This window comes from Dioscorea cayenensis, chromosome 8 (genome assembly GCF_009730915.1).
Source record: "Dioscorea cayenensis subsp. rotundata cultivar TDr96_F1 chromosome 8, TDr96_F1_v2_PseudoChromosome.rev07_lg8_w22 25.fasta, whole genome shotgun sequence".
NCBI classification, from domain to species: domain Eukaryota; kingdom Viridiplantae; phylum Streptophyta; class Magnoliopsida; order Dioscoreales; family Dioscoreaceae; genus Dioscorea; species Dioscorea cayenensis.
Window position 1 is genome coordinate 14,715,535 of NC_052478.1, and position 9,329 is coordinate 14,724,863.

General features: G+C 43.0%; 1 non-coding gene across 1 annotated transcript; it reads left to right on the top strand.

Moving 5' to 3' along the window:
- The first annotated feature begins 7,502 nt into the window (after nt 1-7,502).
- Nucleotides 7,503-7,609, top strand: LOC120268120. Its single transcript, XR_005538789.1, has one exon. It is a non-coding gene; the product is annotated as a small nucleolar RNA R71 (small nucleolar RNA).
- The last annotated feature ends 1,720 nt before the right edge of the window (nt 7,610-9,329 follow it).

Here is a 9,329-nt window from a genome sequence, read left to right on the forward strand (position 1 = left end):
TGCTCCCCCTAGGGCTAATGTTTCAAGTGCAAGACGTACTAATATGCTTCCTAACTAATGCTTAATAAGTCGTCGAAATCCTAAAGCACACGGTCCCAAACCTAAGGTCAACTGTGACTAACTCTACATTATGTCCCGGCGGAGAAATCGCTTAGTCTCAACACCTCACACAGTGTAAAGTTGCGTGGAGTTCTAGGGATTCCAAGTGATAAACCCTATTCCTATGTATAGATCTAACCCTTTCGTCCAGGCAAAAGAACCCTAGTCACAATTAAGCCTTAGATACTAAAGTCACTTCAACACTTCACTATGTTGCTCGCGCAACTAAGCCCCAGCGGAGTTCATCCTTTAGTTCTTCACTCTATTATAACCGCTAAGAACTCTAGGAATTAGAGGTAGGATAAATCATATCGGAGGGGAGAGGGGACACTCCGTTTTGTCTAACCCTCGTGGCGTGTCACCCATCCACAAAAGTTACCAAGATGAACTCTTAACCCTAGTATCACTCTAAGAGAGAAATCATTCCACAAGCATTCAAGATTGGATCTCAATTAAAAACATCAATTAAGGAAGGCAAAATAAAAGGTCAAAGAAACAATAACATCCTAGGGTTTACAAAATCCAAGTACCCACTAGGGGGTCTAGCTCTCCATGGAGCAAGATACAATCAATAATGAAATCAAAAGTAAAAACAAGTAATCTATAGGAAAACCCCCTCAGTAGTCGTGTCGATGGTTTTGTGAAGTAGCCTCGTCTTCTCCAAAAGTCCCCTTGTCTGGCCTGGGGCACACCTCGCCGGATCGATGCCGATGAAAGGTCCTCCAATAACCTTCTTCTAATAGAAGCACGGTGTCGAATCCGTAGAACCACTCCAAAGACATGCTAAAAGCTTTTCAAAACCCTAGTCGACGGCCTCTTAAAAGATGGAGAAAAGTTGGAGAGAAGGATGAAAGATTCCCCCAAAAATCGGGCTAAACTGCGGCTTAAATAGGGCTGGAATTGGGCATCCACACGCCCCTGTGGTTTTTTCACACGGGCCTGTGGAATTTCCACACAGGCATGGAGAATTTCCACACGCCCGTGTGGATTCTCTGGAAACCTGATTTTCAGCCGGCTGTGAACACCAACTTCTACAATGCATTGCTAAAGTGATTCGCTACAGTAACCTGCTACAGTACTTCGCAAAACACTCTCAATTCCACACTTTTGATCGAGGCAACATAAATGGGCACAAGTTTATTTCATAGATCGCAACTCTTCTTCAATTAAAGGCCTCATTGTTGAAGATCATGCTATCAATGCACAAGTCGGGATATGTAAATGTGACCGCCTACGTGCCCCTCCAACTCATTGTAATGACTTGAATACATGGAGGTTGCCACACATTCACGTATCTTAGAGCCCCACTTGTGTCTTCGCGTTTGTTCCTTCCAAGATTCCACCAAATAGTGTGTTCATGATCTACTTTTAGCTTCTTTTTTTCATACTTAACTTCACAACCCTACATGCGCAAAAGAACACAAATACACATGTATTAGCGCTTAAATATGATAAAAGTAATGCTCATCCTAAGGAAAGAACACTTCGCATTCTTAACACACAAGCACTTATCAAACTCCCCCATATTTAAGCTTTTGCTTGTCCTCAAGCAAAAATAAAACATTGAAGCATAGAAGAAGGAAAAATTGAAAATGCCTGGCCTTGGGTTCACCAAAGCATGCAAGGAGAGCATCCTACATGAAAGGGAACTTTAAACACTATATTTGAAAAATCAATGCTCTAGCTATAAACTTTAATAAAAAAGGACAACAAACCCGACATCGTGTAAGTGTGTGTAAACTCACTCAATTCGACCCAAGGTATATTCCTCAAAGTTCTAACTAAATGTAACAAAACAAAAAAATGGTAGTAGCTTCACACATTCTCTAAGGTAACCATTTCCAAAGCAGCCGCTAAGGTGGCTTTCACACTTTCGAGGTGGTAGCTCTTTCTACCGGGGTGGTAGCTTTCACTCATCCCACGAGATAGCTCTTTCTCTCATTAGGGCATAACTAGTATCCGACTTATGAGAGTAGCTTCATACTTCATAGGTGGTAGCTCTTTCCATCCCCAATGCACAACTAAACAATCTATTTTTTTTTCTTTCTTTTTGTTTTCAATTTTTTTCAGCAAAATAGAACAAGAAAAAAAACTAATTAGTCCCTTAAACATCGAACTTGAGTTTCCAAAAGAGTTTCATGAGTGAGTAGTGCAATAAATATCAATCGGGCAAAAATTCCTAGAAATTCAAGTGAAAACTAGAGCATGAGAACATTTAATGTTAGAAATTCTCCTAAATTCAAGAATATAAACATTGTAACTAAGGTGAACCGCCATTGGCTACGAGAGCATGTATGTCAATCAAAACTTTTTTAAAGGCCATGTGCAAAGTGAACTTCCCCCCACACTTAAGATGTATATTGCCCTCAATGTACACATGCAAGCACAATAGAAAGGATAGCAATCAAGCAAATATGTGGGAGTGACAATTGAAACAATACTCCCCTGACTCCTAGTGTTGAGTTTGATGAAGCTAAATCCTTAGGAGTAAAGTTCCAACGGGTTGTGAAGCACACACGGCCCACATTGACCATGTCCATAACTAGTTCTCAATTCCCATACTGTTAAGACCATTTGCACGCATACACAAGGGGGTTCAATGAAGCTCAATAAAAACAAAACAACTCGAGTATATAAAGATAAAGCAATGAAATACAACTCGAGACAAGAAGAAAAGATTAACTCAGAAGGAAGATCCTTTATGAGTATACAAGTCAAAAATAAAATGCAAAAAGTAAAATACGAGAAAATAAAAGAAATAAAAGAAAAGACGCCTCAAGTGTCGGTGTCATTGGTGGTCAGCTCTATTGCTGCTACTGGTGGAAATAGATCAAATGGTGTCAGTGGATCTGGGGATGGTGATGCTGGAGGAGCCAGAGGGGTCTTCGGTCTCACGATGAAGGGTAAGGACATGTCTTGCTCAAATAGCTGTTGTAAGGAATCAAGACGTGCCATCACCTCCATGTGCTGCGCGGCCTATGTCACGCGAACCTCAGCAATCTTAGTCCAAAGTACATCTACAGCACTCTTGAGCCTCTAAAAATGATCATAGGCTCGGGAGGGAGAAGACATGCGCACTGGGGCGGCTCCTATGCTGTAGGTGGTGCCTCGGTCTCTGTATGCTCTAGCTGCGGCTCAGGAGCAGGCTGAGGATCCTCTCTTGTATCACCTCCGCCCTCTGCTACCTCTGGAACAAGTGTAGTCAATACATATAGACCAGGTCTATGTCTGTACACCAATCCCATCAATCTCAATGTATCCAGGCCTAACGATAAAGGCACAGCCATCTTCTCAACCCCATGTATAGCGTCTAGCAAACCCATGCCCATAAGGAGTCTGGTGATGTATAGGCTTGAAAAGATGACACCAACTCTGAAATACTGGCCCTAGTGGCACAAATACTCGGCCAGTATGTGCCCTAAATGGATCGGCTGATGCCGTACCATCGAATGAAGATACAGTAGCTCCTGTCAGGTTAGGACTCCAGTACTGTCACCACGGCCATTCACTGACCTGCTCATGATGGCATGAAGATAGCGGTACACAGGTCAGGAAAGGCTCATGGCCTTGGACACCCCTGGCTCATACTGTCCCTGGCCTCATAGAATGCCATACGCTCTTTGAGGAGTCAAAATACCAAGGTAGTCGGTCGAAAGTCGCTCATACTCCTTAGTGGTCGTAAAAGTCTCATCATATAGGCCCAACAGGATCGAGAACTGTGTGATGCTCGTAACATGGTAATACCTACATACTCTAAACTATATAGCATCGATACTATCAAATCTAGCATAGGACTTGTCAAACTCAAACGAGGAAAAAATCTCCAGTGTGAGTGCACAGATGGCTGGCTCTCTAATCAATAGTAATCACCTCCAACCACCCACTAAGACAAGACCCTCTACCTCATCCGCCAACCTATCTCCCTGCTGTATATCTCGCAACACACTTGTGTCTAGAAAACTAGATTTTCTGAATCTCAATTTCGACAACTGCTCAAAACAGACTTGGTGCTTGGGAACAGCAAATCCCATATTCTCCGGCTCAGGGGATGATTCACGCGGACGTTTCTCAGCTTGCTTCTTCGACTGGGGTGTCATATTTGCAAAATTAAAACATAAAATCAATCAAAAACATTCAAAAATTATTTCTACAGAATTCGACACGGTCGTGTGGAATTTCTACACGCCTGTGTGGATTCACGGAGCGTGAAAAGCACACGGCCACATGCTAGAAATCTAGAAATACACCATCAAATCATTTTTAAACTCTTCCTAAGCATGCATAAACCATCTAATTGATGAAACAAAGCAGCATTCACCATTCTTATTGATTAACATTAAGTTTGACGAAGAAAAGAAAGAATTAAGGGTTACCGACGAGATGAAGTTAGAAACTTTGAGTTTGGTTGGAAAATTCAAGCAAAACCCTCCAAATCAATGGTGTAAGGTCGGGAGAGTGACTACGAGTGTTCTCTGAGTAATGGCGAGTGTGAGAATGAAGAAGAATGAACGGATTTTAAAGAAAACCCTTGGCTCTTGCGTTTTTGTATATTCACACGGGTGTGTGGAAATTACCCATGCCCGTATGACTCCACAGGAGAGCCCACAAGGGCAGACACACGCCGATGTGTGCTCTAGGGAAAACACTCAATGCTTCTGAATGCAACCACATGGGCGTGCGGAAATTATCCACGCCTGTGTGCCCGACCCACAGGGGCAGACGCACGCTCCTGTGGCTTCTCTGTCCATCCAAGAAAAATCTCTAAGTGTTTCAAACGCCTGTACAAAAATTCCACACAGGCGTGGACCTTCACAGGACTAGCTCACAGGGGCACTCGCACGCCCCTGTGTATTCTCGGGATGGAAGAGAGCTCTTCTGCGGAGATCCACACAGGCGTGTGGAAATTACCCACGCTCGTGTGTTTGTCACAAGGTTATCTACAAGAGCGAATCCACGCCCTTGTGTCTTCTCGGGAAAAATCTCTAAGTCTCTGCAGGATGACACATGCCCGTGTGGAAATTACCCACGGGTGTGGACTGTCAGAAGGTCGTTCACAGGGGCAAGTCCACGCCCTTGTGTCCTCTTAAGATGAGCTCACAGTATAGACCCACGGCCGTGTGGACATTCCACACGGCCGTGCATTTTCTCTGGATGCCTTAGAAAACTCTGCAGGCTCTGAAGAAAATTCCTGAACATATTAATACACCCAGAGCCTGCCTTATAATGCAAAATATACCAGGGAAAAACATGAAAAACTCGCTCAAACGACCAACAACTTCACCATAAACATTTAAGCACATGATAACACCAAAATGTCCACGAGAAAATTATAGCAATAGCATCTAAAAATCAAGACACCAACACTTAAAGCCTTATTCATGCAAACACTAAACTAAAAACTAGAAAAATAGTAAAAACTTGGGTTGCCTCCAAAGAAGCGCTTGTTTAATGTCATTTAGCTTGACGTATCTTGTCTCACCTCACGGGAGCTCATAGATGAAGGTTCCCCTCTTACCCATGACTTGGAAGCATGATGAACATAGTCTTTTGAAGGTAGAGGAAGAGTTGTCGAGCTTATTACCACTTAAGGGTTCATCACCCTTGTTCCGTTCTTGCGCATCCCCAACAGCCTTGGGGCATTTCTTGTAGCATCTCCTCGCTCGCTTCATCTTCTGGAGCATCTTCTTCACGATCCCCGGAGTAGATGGTACCTTCTCCTCTAGAGCAAGGATCATCACCTCTTCGTTCTCCATTTCTTGGTCTAGCAACCCCTCGTACGGGTCCGGATTCAACATTTCCTACACATATTCATCAATTAGTTCATCGGTAGTGTCAAGAAAATAAAGAGTATCATCAAAGTCGAGAGAATGTCACATGGCTTCGGCAAGGCGGTATGTGAGCTTGTCATCTCCAACCCTCAGTGTCAACTCCCCACCGCCCATGTCAATAAGTGCCTTGGAAGTGCGCAAGAATGGCCTCCCAAGTATTAAAGGAACATCTGCATCCTTATCGACATCCAACACTACGAAGTCTACAGGAAATATATACTTGTCCACCTTGACAAGTACGTCTTCAATGATGCCCCTCGAATGTCTCATTGTTCGATCCGCCAATTGTAATGTCATCCGAGTGGGCCTAGCCTCCCCAAGCCTAGCTTCTAAAAGAATGAGTATGGAATGGCGTTAATACTGGCCCCTGAATCAGCCAATGCCACCTCTTCACCCAAATTGCCAATGTTGCACGGAATCACAAAGCTTCTGGGGCCTTTCTTCTTGTTCGGCATATTCTTTTGCAACACTGCCAAATAAGAGCCATCTAAGATCACCGATGCACTCTCCTCCAACTTCCTCTTGTTGGTCAAAAGGTCTTTCAAGAACTTGGCATATCGAGGCATTTGAGACAACGCCTCCACAAAAGGAATGTTGATGTGCAATTGCTTGAATAGACCCAAGAACTTCTTGTATTGTTCATCATTTTGGTGGTTCTTCAATCTTGAAGGATATGGGATTCTTGGCTTGTATGGTGGGGGTGCCACCTTCTTCTCTTTATTAGCTTTCTCCTCAACTTCCATGACCTCGGGTGCTTCAACATTGGTCTTCCCACTTGGAAGCCTACCTCAACCTCACGATCACTTCTCAAAGTGATCGCTTCACATGTTCTCTTGGATTAGTCTCGGTATTACTCGGCAAGCTTCCTTGTGGTATCTCCGATAGAGACTTCGCGATTTGTCCCTCTTGATTTTCTAGATTGTGCAATGAAGCGGTATGGTTGCAAAGTGTAGCCTTGACCGATTGGAACCATGTATCTGATGATTGCACAAATCTAGTCAAGGCTTTCTCTAAGTCGGTCATCTGGGTTTCCAAGCCTGAAACTCTATTCTCCATGTTCGGGGCTTATTGTTGTTGAAAACCCGATGGTGCTATGGCCTTTTTCTACCCTTGGTTACTGCATGAGAAATAGGGGTAGTTCCTCCACCCTTGGTTGTAGGTGTTGCTATAAGGATTACCTTGTACCCTTCCCGAATTACCCATAAAGTCTACTTGTTCAGTCAAGGCTGAAGTAGCAATTAAAATAGGACAATCAGATGGCATATGTGAACCCCCACAACCATCACACTCATTATCACGGCCACCCTCGGTGAAGTCAATGTGTTAAATTTCTTTCTCAATGCCTCTACTTGGGCTGCTAAAGATGTCACCGCATCAATTTCATGGAGTCCAGCCACTTTCTTCTTTTTCTTTGCATTCTATTGGTAGCTGCTATTCATGGCCATTTCCTCTACCAACTGTCAGGCTTCTTCAGGGGTCTTGTTACCCATTGTACCTCCTGCGGCGGTATCTAGAAGTTGTCTTGTACTTGGATTCAACCTGTTGTAAAAAATTTGAATGGTCATCCATTCAGAGAAACCATGCAATGGACACTTCCGCAAGAGGTCCTTGAATTGCTCCCATCTCTCAAACAAGGATTCAAGCTCCATCTGAATAAACGATGATATTTCATTACGAAGCTTTGCCGATTTCACCGGAGGGAAGTACCTTGCAAGAAAAGCTTCGACCATTTCATTCCATGTCGTGATGGATGCTTGTGGTAAAGAATGTAGCCACTGCTTTGCTCTTCCTTTTGAGAGAATGGGAAAGCCCTCAATCTTATAGCATCATCCATAACATCGTTAATCTTCAGCATGTCACAAAATTCCAAGAAGTTTTCAATATGGTTGTTTAGATCCTCATCGGCCAAACCATTAAACTGCGCTGACTGCTGTATCATTTGGATGAATGCTAGCTTTAGCTCAAAGTTCAGAGCTGTACTCGGGGGCCACAAAATACTAGATTGTGTCCCCAATACTGACGGTCTGGTATAATCAGAAAGTGTTCTCTGCTGTTCATTCTATTCTGCTATGTTGTCAGACCCTTCAACTTCCACTTCAACAAGATTCGATGATTCTTGCACAGGTTCTTTACCCTTTCTTCTTAGTGTACGTTCAAGTTCAAGATCACTTTCAATTTATATCGAAGGGTTCCCTCGGGTCATAACCTGGAACTGCACCAAAACAAAGAAAATAAATCAGAACGATGATAGAATAAGAATATGTGAAGTAAAATGAATGATGAATAGATAAGATAACAAAGTGCAAAGTATCTCTAAATACCTACTTCCCGACAACGGTGCCAAAAACTTGACAACGCCCCTTGCGTGTGACCCGCAAGTGCAAGGGTTTGTCAAAGTAATAAATCCCAAGTGGGGTATCATATCCACAGGGAGTAAAGAATAAAAATACTAAAATTTTCTACTTAACCAAGCAAAAATGAATAATAATTGTGTTGATAATGTGCAATGTAAGCAAAAATAAAAGAAACAAGAATGAGAGGCTCAAGTAAGTGAGAGGAAAGACAATCAATAGAAGTGGGGTACTCGGACAATGCTCCCCCTAGGACTAATGTTTCAAGTGCAAGACCTACTAATATGCTTCCTAACTAATTCTTAATAAGTCGTGAAAATCCTAAAGCACACGGTCCCAAACCTAAGTTCAACTGTGACTAACTCTACACTATGTTCTGGCGGAGAAATCGCTTAGTCTCAATACCTCACACAGTGCAAAGTTGCATGGAGTTCTAGAGATTCCAAGTGATAAACCCTATTCCTCTGCATAGATCTAACCCTTTGGTCCAGACAAAAGACCCCTAGTCACAAATAAGGCTTAGATACTAAAGTCACTTCAACACTTCACTCTGTTGCTCGCGCAACTAAGCTCCAGCGGAGTTCATCCTTTAGTTCTTCACTCTATTATAACCGCTAAGAACTCTAGGAATTAGAGGTAGGATAAATCACACCGGAGGGGAGAGGGGACGCTCCGCTACCTCTCGACTGACCTTCTCAACCCTCTCCAATCTAGCTTTGTCTAACCCTCGTGCGTGTCACCCATCCACAAAGGTTACCAACATAAACACTCAACCCTAGTGTCACTCTAAGGGAGAAATCATTCAACAAGCATTCAAGATTGGATCTCAATTAAAAACATCAATTAAGGAAGACAAAATAAAGGTCAAAGAAACAATAACATCCTAGGGTTTACAAAATCCAAGTAACCACTAGGGGGTTTAGCTCTCCATGGAGCAAGATACAATTAATAATGAAATCGAAAGTAAAAACAAGTAATCCATAGGAAAACCCCTCGGTAGTGATATCGATGGTCTTTTGGAGTTACCTCGTCTTCTCCAAAGGTTCCCTTG